Below are 10186 nucleotides of genomic sequence, written 5' to 3'. Positions count from 1 at the left end.
GACTCACAGTAAGGGTCTCGCCACTGGCGCCCAACCGTGTTCTGCGGTGGAAACCAAACACTGGCCTGTTTTGACTGGATGTGATCCTTGTTTCCGGGCGGAACGCTGCCAGAGGCAGATTGATGGCTCTCACCCAGAGGAGGACGTTTACAGGAAAATCCTCCTGGCTGGAATTCTCCTTCTTTTCATATTGGACTCGAAACACAGGGTCGCAGTCATGGCTGCGCTGGGGCAAAGTGCTCCCCAAGTGATAATGAAGGGAATGTTGCTGTGCATATTGCCACACACACACACGTTTGTACTCCTGTACTTCTGGGGGCTGTCATTAAAACAATGCATTTTCTAGCCTCTAGCCCTAACCTTAACAATCACAACTACATACCTAACCCTACCACTTAGTCTAACCTTGTGCACTGGTTTATTACAATTTGGGTCTTATTTTAATATTTTTGGCTGTCATATCTATTGATTATAGTAATTACTTGAGAAAGTCCAGCGGATCAACACACGAGTAGTCAGATGATCATGCAGGCTGTAAACAACCCAACAGTTTAGCCATATAGTCTAAAAATCAGGGGTTGTCAAAGTCTGAGACTGTAGGCCTCCCCTCAGACAAAGCTTGTAAAGGGCGCCCCTTCACAACCTCTTAGTTTACTTGCTTAGTTTTGTGTAATTCCCGGATACCTATGGGATCATGATCATGTTATTTGATCCCATAGACACTCAACAATTGGGCCAAGATACCTAATATTGCTGTCTGACATAACTTCAGACCATAGCAAATACATAAAAACGTTCTGTCCTAAGGCATTTTACAGTAAACTTATCCCAAACTACTGTATCTCTGAACAATCTCTTTGACCAAATCATACACATTTAGGCTATTCTATGTAATCTCCTTCTGGTAACTAATTTAAATTGTTTTCACTTCCATTCACTGAGCCTCCCTTGAAGTTGTTTGGAGTCCCCTTGGGAAGGTCCACCTCGCACTTTGAAAACCTCTGGTCTTAATCATTTTATTTATAGGTAAAACAAAAAAAAATTTTGGTAATAGTCCCTCATTGCACAGGAAAAGTGTGTACATGTACAACTACAGTGTGGTAGGTCAAACTTGTATGATCATGTGGTTGCTCATGTTTCCTGCTACATCTGACTTTTTTAGCAGTGAAACTGATATTACAAATATGAATGAAGGCCAAAACTAAAGACCCAAGTTCCAATTAAGCTTTAAGTATTAACCCTCAAATGGCTCTTCAAAATGTGAAGCGTCCTCACTTTCAAGGTATAAATCTAAAACTGCTAACAAAGATATAAGTTCAAGAGCACACAGATATTCTAAGTACAGAAAAATACACATATACGGACACATTAAACAATATACTTGTACACACAATCCAACTCCAATATGTATCTGTCATCATGTACACACACTCAAGTTGAAGCCATATGAATGAAAAATCTTCTCTGCTCCATTCCTCCTCAGCAACAGGAAGACAGACCATTTGCTTCCGCAGTGGGTCATCGAAGAGAAAGACGAACACTGAGAATAAAGCAGCAGAGGGAAAAAAAGGAGAGATAGGGAAAGACAAGAAGGAGGAAGGAAGAAGGGAAGAGGTTGGGCAGGATGTGGAAAGAGGAGAAAATGACAGAATAAGGTTATATGTATACCGATACTCAAACATGCATACTTCCATGTAATTAATATGAACAGTGTTATATGTGCTACATCATCTCTGGAAACGTTGATATATCAATAACTACTGATTTAATTGCACTGTCTTTCAGTTTACTTGCTTGTGTGTGTGTTGTGTTCCTGGTGATGCAATCTCTTGCTTTGGCAGCATAAGAGGAGATATACTGTAGATGCACAGAGAAAGAGAGGGCCGAGAAGTAGAAAAGAGAACAAGTGAAGAATAAGATGAGGAGAAGAGATCGAAAGAGGCAGAGAGAGTAGAAAGGGAAGGAGAGAAGGGGAGTAGTGACAGTGATAGAGAGCTAGCGGACTCCTGGGACAGCAGTAGAGGCGAGTCCATCGATCCAGGACAGTGAGCTGGCTCACATTTCACCTCCTCAGCAGTAATAGCGGCGCTTCACCATGGAACTGAGCCCTATATCCCGTCTGGACAGGGTCACCTCCACTCTATATATATATATGTCTGTCTTTGTGTATGTCTGTGTGTATGTGTGAGACAGACACAGGAAAACAGATCTGAAAAAAATATATGAGAAATTTAATCTGGAATATTAAAACGATTTCACTTGATTTCAGTGTAAATCAAATTATTTAAAAATTCTTTAAGGACCTTGATAGAAATGAATAACGATAAAACACATTCACTAATTTATATTTTTGATATGATAGGCCATGACACTATTCACATCTAATTTAAAATGAAGGGCATCCCAGCCAAGGAACGTTGTGAGCTGATGCTTTTCATCACGCTGCTGTCCCACCACATGTCTTCTAAACACTGTCCAATTTGGATCGTCCCTTAAGTCACATGGCGTTGTGATCAGGGGGAACTGATAGCCTGAATGAATCACGTCCATCCGTAAGTGGTGGGCTGTGAAGGCGACTGGGCTTGGCTCTCAAAGCCATCCACTGTCATCCGAGACAGCCAAGCCATGTGACAGACGACCGAGCATGTGGCATCTCACTGACCCCTGACCCGGAAACCTTTCCCCTATCTGCCCCTGCTGTGGCTAACGGATGGCCCAGAACCTCAGTGATCACCGACCACTGGGGATCTTTTGTGTGAGTGGTCAATCACATCAGAAAAGGTTACGCAGGGGTCACATCAGAAACAGGTGAACTCTGACCCTCCGCTGCAGGCCCTAGGCTGTGGTATTTGGGTTGGGTGTGTAGGAGCATTGATAAGATTGAGACTCATGGAGACAGATGACAGATAAGATTGATGCAACTGTTTGCAATGAAAATTGTATGTATGAAAACAGACCACACAGACAAGATAAAAGACCAACTTTACAATGAAATGAATAAAGAGAAGACTAAACTATGACCTTCATCAAGCAATCTTCTATCAAACTGATAACTTTCATGTACTGTATACTGATTTATGTGAGGCTACGATGGCGAGCACAGTATTAAGTTTATGAGCTTACTTAAGGCCACAATTGTATAAAACAATGTTAAAGGCCAGAGATTAATCTCAGCAGCATTAATATACGTCAGCCTTAATATACTTTACCAACTCATCCATTTCTTATTTGCAACATGCCAGCAAACACTTGCCTAACATCCCTTACACGTCGAGCAGAAACATGACAATAAGGGCATCCCTATTGAAGTCTGTCTTTCTTGCTACATGTTACATTCAAGTCCTGATTCAGTTGCATGTTAGACCCAGTTTGGTCCAGCAACTCCCAGGTACTTTTCCAGGCTAGATGTTTGACTTTATTCATCAACCACTTATCTATTTTGGCTCTCTGCCATTTCTAACTAGGCAGTTAGTGTCCAATCTTTTCTTCACTGAGCTGGATTGTTGATTCTCAGTGTGATCTGCAGTACTAGCAACTATTTCCAAGAAGGGTTCACCAAGTTAAATTCAAGACTTTTTAAGATATTTGTAATACACCTGAATGCAATTTGTTTCATGGTCAGACTGTCCAAAGTATGAAAGATATCTATGAAAACCAGTCGGGATGATAAAGCCTAGAATTATTTACCAAGTACATGAATTGATTGACATTGACATTGTATTCCTAAGCAGTATATAACTAATTCCTAATAATTTCATTAATTAATTGTTAAACATAAGCTGGATAAGAAACCTAAAATGGGTGGATGGCTGGTTGTACTGACAAATAAAACATTTTTTCAAAGTCCACATAGGACCAGAGGCCTGGAAAAATAGTACTGGGGAGTTGTCAGACAGTTTTTGCCAAAATCACACACAAAATGTTTTAAGAACTAAAATTACTAATTACAACAAGCTAATAAACATACAAAGTATTTAACTTTGTAAATTAAATGTAATACTTGTAATACCTTTGAAGGAAACTGAAATCAATGCTTTTTTAAGACTTTTTTAAGACCTGCAGATACCCTGTCTTTCACTGTGTTGTTTGAGAGGCACCTGATTAATAATAATATAATTTTATTGAGCTTTAATGCTGGTTTACACTCTACTGATAGTATGACAAGTTAAACTACACTGAAACGAAGAAACAATTTACAGTACCAGAGGGAAAAACACTTCTGTCCTTTATAGTGTCAATTACTGAGGCTAGTTAGGTTTGAGAAAAACTACAATTTCCCTGGCCAGTCTTTTCATATCTTTGTAGGGGGAGCCGGAGGGCAGACTAAGGACTTTTTCTGGACTCGGACCAAAACCTTTTCAGCACCAGTTGGGTTTATACCCCACCTGACAAACATGACCACCCAGCAGGCCAGTGACATTTACAGTGAGCCGTTTCAGCCCATTAGCCAGCATCAGATCCTCATGCTGCGGCACCTCGTGAGCGACACGACCAGCGGGTCCAGGATTTAACTGAACCCAAACACCACCACCATCACCACCTCCTCTGCTTTTGCTGGAACAATAAAAGCTGGGAAGAGATAAATTAAAGTTCATCCCACATACAGTATATTTGGATATGAATCATTGATTGATTTATAGAACTTATGAAAAACAAATGATGCAAATGAAAGAAGTTCAAAGACATAAATAAAATAAAATAATTTCATCCTTATGACTTTACCATGTCGCTGTAGACAGTTTCACAGTTAAGAGTTAATTTTCTACACTCCACAGTCTGAACTCACACTGATCCAAGGTCAGACAGAGGGAGAGACCGCAAAAAACCTGTCACACAGGATCTCTAAACCCTAAACTCACAGTGCTCTTGTCTCAGGTTGGCCTCAGAGCCCGAGGGACACATCTACAACATTGCTAAACTAACATATCCCTGGTCTCAGGTCAGAAATTAAACACAAGGAAAAACAGGGGCTACAGTATGATTTTGGCCTGTGGCAGATGCTTTTCACACTGGAAATGTATTTTTGTTCAGAGCTGTATGACTCACATGCAATCAAAACATCCATGTAAATAACTGTACGTGCACACTTTCAAACATGAACACACACACACACACACACACACACACATTAGTGATTGACAGAGAAATTCCTTTGACCCTCATTTGCTAAGTTGTTCTACAATCCTTGAAATTATATTTATTTATACTTTTTTCCCCTCAGCAGCACACAAAAGGCCTTTTACAACGATGATCTGCACATCCATTTCCTTCCTACTGCATACGAAACATTTCAAATGTTCTCTCTTAAGTGTGAATTTTCTTTCATGGAAGTGAGCCAACAAGAAGTCAACTCTCTCTCTCTCTCTCTCACCATCTGGCCATTCAAATGGATAGTAGTCCCAAAGGTCAAGGCAGCTATGGTCCATCGTGACCCTGTCAATATCACTGCTGCACTTATCTGTAATGGAAGACACTTTGTGCGGCTGATAGTCAGATGGGGGGTCGTAGAACGTGTGCTATGAGCGAGTGTGTGTACGAATTTGTTTCTGTATGTGGGAGCCATGACTGCCTCCATATTATGGCGAGGAACGCAGTTAGGATTCTGCCATTGAAATACTCACCAGTCTAGGGTGCCAACTGTGTGTTGGCGTGAGTGTTTCAGTACACAATGAAAGACTAAATAAGTGTGTCACCTCGCACTGGGAGTTATTCCACCCAGAGTCCTTGACACACTGACTAAGTAACACGATGTATGCAGGGGTAGCGGTGCCTATAAAAAGCCTTGTTGGAATTAAAGCGGGGCTGTCCTCCCTGTAGCTAGCTCTCATAGCGCAGCCCTTCTTGTGCTGGAGCCAGATAATAATGAAATGCTGGTGTGAGACAGGAGACGGGGGAAAGAATCACGCCTGTGGAACAGAGAGCTAATAATAGCAGCTGAAACTGTGCTATTCCCACCACTGACAGAGGAACTATCATCACACTTCTGCACACAGAGGCTCAGACAGGCACTCGCACACACACTGGCTTGGCACGTTGTTTGAACAGTAACCTGATCAAGTCACCGCAGAAACCAAAGCAATCAGAAATCAAAGCAAATCCAGTATATGTACAGTATGTGCACGGGTGTGCATGTGCCGTACAAATGTGAGCGTGGATGTGTGTGTGTGTAGGGAGCAAGGGCGGGCGAGGCACAGATAAATGGAAGCAGAGTTTGGTGAAAAACCACTTTTCCCTCCATAAAGCAAGGAGCGCATGCCTCTGATGTGCCCTACCAGGGAGGAAAGAGAGGAAAGAGGGCCTTTCATTCCGCACGAGGAGATCTGTCTCTTCTCCTTTAGCCCCTCACTCCCCGTCTTCGCTCCTAGAGAGCATCTGAAGCCCATTCTCTCCCTCTCTTCCCCTCTCCATCACCCGCAAATATAACAACATCTCTCTTTGCTCCTAATTGTACCCAGCCGTCACAGAGACGAACGAGGTGAGCAGATTGGGAGAGGAGAAGAGGGAAGTAAAAAGAGAGGAGAGGAGCGGAAAGGAGAGGAGCAGAGAAATAAGTATGGCAGGGAAGAGGAGTCAGGGAAGAAAGGAAGAAAGGAAAGATGTGTTTGTTCAGTACAACAGGCTGACACATCTCTCTTATCTCTTGCCCAGCCAAACCATATGCCCTCAGGCCATGAGGGGAGGAAGGGGAGAAAGATGAGGTGTAAGTGTGTGTGTGTCCTGGAAAGACATACTTTAATGTACCCCCCCGTACATTAAAGTATGTCTTTCCAGGACGCAGAAAGTCATAGAAGAGGCACATGTCATGTACGTAAAAGTTATTCAAGGTCAGCCAGAGATTGAGACAGAAATATAAAAGATGAACAGCGATGAAGAGTGGACAATGAACAGATACATGGCGAGGAACTGACTTGAACCAAAGGGGCTTCTGCCTTGACCCGCAGTCCCCTACAGCTTGCCAGTCGCCTGTTGACCACACACGCCGCCTGGCACAGGGCGGACGCCAACGCCACACGACACAGAGCCACCGTCAAAGCCTCAGACACTCCAGCAGCAGGAGCCATCAGGCATGGCCCTGTGGAAGAAGAAGGGGGGGGGGATCAAACAGTTTTGATTATACACAGGCATTCACTCTCTGGAAACAAAAGTGGACACAAATTGTGAACGTCAAACATTATTTTGACCGCTACTGTATTTGGGAAAAGTTCTGTTTGGTTAGTTTTGTGTTACCAGGCCACAGCCTGAAACCTGCCAAGACATTAACATATAGCTATATAGGTTTGATTTGTTGAGTTGAATGGTGAGTTTAATGTACACAGTAGTATCCTGACTCTGTGACCGGGGCGCTGCCTGTGAGTGTGTGACTGGTCCCACATGTTCAACTCCCGCTGAACCATGCGTCCTGATTCCCCTGTTTATTGACTGGAAACTGAAACCTTTAAGGGCTTCATTCATGCTACATTACGTGGTAAATTCAATAGCCCAGGCATCATGGTTTGGTCATTCACCTTCTTGCCCTGGGTGATTTTTACATGTGTGGATGTCTGCATCTCTCTGCGTTTTCCTTCACAGAAGCCATTCTGTTTCCCAGCGCTCCGTTGCACAGCCTCATTTTAAATAACACCTCCAGTTCGGGCGCTATACGTGCCCAGAGGGCTGGTGAAGTCGTTTTTATTTTATTCAGTGTGAGTTTAACGCCCTTTTAATAGGCACAGAAATTTATCCGGGTGGGGATAGATCCCGATGTGTGACTCCACATTACAGGAGCACCATTAAATGTAAACTCCTGCAAAGTAAGCTGCTTCTAGGAGTAGATCCAAGTGTGTGTGCGTAAGTCAGCGTGTGACCGGCTATCAGCAGCTCATGGTGTGGATTTACAGCGTGCCTCCCGAGTATACTTCCGAGCCATCTCACACACACACACACACACACACACACACACACACACACACACACACACACACACACACTCCTGGGTGCGGAAGGTGCGCTCTTTATCACTGTGACATTCTCATTTAACACGCAGCCCAAGAGCTCTTACATTCACATCCATGTTTCCTGTGCCCCATGCTGAGGCACAATACCAACCACTTAACATTTAGCAATGGCAGATCAGCCCCAAATTCTTCCACTTCCCAACGCTTCCATGGGAAAACTCATTATTTAACTTTGATTTATGGCGCCCATTTAGGAACAGTTGTATCTGCTCTGAACTTCAGTGTTGAGCTGCACTGAATGCAAGTTATGAGCAGAGCCAGCGGGCATTTTTGCATAGAGTGCCCCCCAAGATAAATTAAGGGTTCGCAAGATAATTAAAGGGACAAAAACAAATTTCTGTTGCACATTTATTTTTGTTTGTCTAATTTTGTGAAATGCTGGATACGTTTACCTTTTCTGGCTGCTGAAAATCCTTCAAGTAAAACAATCTACAAGGGAAAAATAAACCATTACCATAACCTATGACAAAGGGGTCGCAATTATGGCTTGCTTTTATAAATTTTTTGATTGTTTGGTAAGTTTAATGTCAGAAAATAGTGGAAATTGCCCATCACAATTTCCCAGAGCCCGTTACGAAATCTTCTAATGGCCAGACAACAGGTCCAAATTCAAAGAAATTAAATTTGCTTTGATGCAAGACAAACTGAAGCTGGCAATATTCACATTTGAGAGGCTTGAACCAGTTTTGTTTGGGAAATAACCCAACATAAAAGAAGTTGCAGATAAATTTCCTGTTGATGGCTAATCTACTGAGCTCTCTGGATTTGCATTTAGGGGTCAAGGGGCAAAAAAGGCTGGTAACAACTGCACTGGGCTACAAATTTCAGCGCTTTTAAAGGCAATTAACTTTTTCAGTAAAAAAAAAAAAAAGTCTGTTTAGAAAGGCCCTTGTGGTTGGGGTCCATCTGTAGGAAGACTCATGGCATTTCTTTTATGTTTCGATAATTGGCCTGCATGCACAGCTTTAGACTGAATATTGGGACCTCTTGACTGAATGCATGTCAGACATCAGTTCAGTTAGCCACCTAAAAGGGGAGCTCATGAAAAGTATGGCGGACTTGTGTTCCTCACTGTATCTCACCTCCGACTTAATGTAAACCAGATGTGACGGATGATGATTTTTCTCTCACTCTTTCATTTGCTACCGACGGATGCTGACCCGGGGCGTCACGGCTTCCCCGGGGTCCCCGTCGGCCTGCCGCCCTATCTCCACCTCAGGGGACGCCGAGCTCCAGCGTTTAACACGGTGATTAATCACACACGGCGGCGGACGTGCTGTGCTGAACACGGCCAATCACCTCCATTAAAGCGGGGGAGCTCCGGCGGACACAGAGAGCACTTTGTGCCGAGGAAACACAGGTGATTGTCTGCCGCGACGCCCGGGCTCGGCGGGGAGACATGAGGGTGGACTGTGCGGGTGTTTTGACAACCTCGGCTGGCTTTTCTGGAAACCGCATGTGTGCCTCATTTCCTATTTCGTATCCTGGCCCGGTCACTAGGATTACATGGGATAAATACAATATAGATCACTGTTTTATCAGTGTACTCCTACTTTGATCAGTTAAGGTCACTCCGCAAACTGTACAACAGCAAAACGTCTGTGAGCTAATTCACAAGTCACGTCCATCATGCTAATGGAGAAGCTCTAATGAGATACTTTCTTGCTCCATTAATATTCTGCAGTTTATCTCCAGAAGTGGTCTCTATCGCCCCCTACGGAGTGTGCCGCCATGCTGCTGCTACTTGTGTGTGACCTCATACAAAATCTAGTTTTTCCATCCATCCATCGTCATCCTGTGTACAGGGTCGCGGAGGGAGCGTATCCCAGCTGACATTGGGCGAAAGGCGGGGTACAGCCTGGACAGGTCGCCAGTCCATCGCACGGCCACATATAGACAGACAACACTCACACCTTTTCTCTGAAATATTGGAGAGAGTTTTACTTCTTTGGGGCTCGAGCACTTATTTTGTGCTGCTTTTTGTCATTCTACCTAAAACTACTTGCCTGATTTCACACAACTGTCTCTACTTTGGTTTAAAGGATTTTACACAACCAACTCAGCAGCTGTCAGGTTTGGCTTCATTAAAACCTGCAGTTCTCAGTCTATGGTGTGGTTGCCAGTTTTCTGCTTAAATTTGGGTTCACTTTTCAGACTTTTCTCTAATTTTAGCTTTTCTGAGAGTTCTTTGG

The 10186-nt window shown here is 43.4% G+C and overlaps 1 long non-coding RNA gene across 1 annotated transcript; it reads right to left on the bottom strand.

Moving 5' to 3' along the window:
• Nucleotides 1-1053: 1053 nt before the first annotated feature.
• Nucleotides 1054-9138, bottom strand: LOC119908486. Its single transcript, XR_005445294.1, has 3 exons — nucleotides 9077-9138; nucleotides 6909-7072; nucleotides 1054-1540 (listed from the first exon to the last, which is right to left on the bottom strand). It is a non-coding gene; the product is annotated as an uncharacterized LOC119908486 (long non-coding RNA).
• Nucleotides 9139-10186: the final 1048 nt, after the last annotated feature.

Source organism: Micropterus salmoides, unplaced genomic scaffold (assembly GCF_014851395.1).
Source record: "Micropterus salmoides isolate LMB-PRFRI ecotype aquatic unplaced genomic scaffold, ASM1485139v1 Ms_hic_scaffold_18, whole genome shotgun sequence".
Taxonomy (NCBI): Eukaryota; Metazoa; Chordata; class Actinopteri; order Centrarchiformes; family Centrarchidae; genus Micropterus; species Micropterus salmoides.
Note: the sequence above shows the minus strand (reverse complement) of the source record. Positions and strands in the feature narration are given on the sequence as shown.